Source organism: Geospiza fortis, unplaced genomic scaffold (assembly GCF_000277835.1).
Source record: "Geospiza fortis unplaced genomic scaffold, GeoFor_1.0 scaffold113, whole genome shotgun sequence".
NCBI lineage: Eukaryota > Metazoa > Chordata > Aves > Passeriformes > Thraupidae > Geospiza > Geospiza fortis.
In genome coordinates, this window is record NW_005054429.1 from 72,923 (window position 1) to 73,412 (window position 490).

The 490-nt window shown below is 64.7% G+C and overlaps 1 long non-coding RNA gene across 1 annotated transcript in view; it reads left to right on the forward strand.

The window, feature by feature from the left end:
* The window catches only part of LOC115948558, a 6,646-nt gene continuing 6,156 nt past the window's right edge, over positions 1-490 (forward strand). The window contains exon 1 of the long non-coding RNA XR_004082370.1: positions 1-64. This is a non-coding gene — a long non-coding RNA (uncharacterized LOC115948558). The remainder of the gene's footprint in view (positions 65-490) is intronic.

Genomic DNA, 490 nt, shown 5'->3' on the forward strand with positions numbered 1-490 from the left:
AGGGGACCGGGACGGCTCGCCGGGACTCACCACCCACCCTGGAGGGCAGGCACACGGGGCACAGGTTCGTACTCCATTCTGGACTTTGCTCCTCTGCTCTTTTGCCTCTCTGAGTTTTTTCCTCGGCGCCCCTGGAAGGATGTCCGGCCGCGGGCAGGTTAACTTGGTGGCGGATGTTACTTTGGGAAGTTTTTGGGAAGAGGAGAGGAGCTGGGGGCTGCCGGCTGAGGGAGATGCTTGGTGTTGGCAGAGCCCCCCTCGGGCTGCCCTTACCTTCAGGGGGGCAATCCCGTCGCACCCAAACGCTGCCGTGCGTCCATCGCGATATCCGGCTCCATCGCTATAAAAACGCGCGGCTCGGGGCCAAACTCGAAAGGAAATAAACCCCGCAGGCTGCCCTAGGCCTGAGCAGGGCGGCAGAGCTCCTCGCTGCTGCAGGTGGAGCCGGCTGCACCCTGGGCCGGGAGGGGGGGCGCTCTCCCTTCGTGCC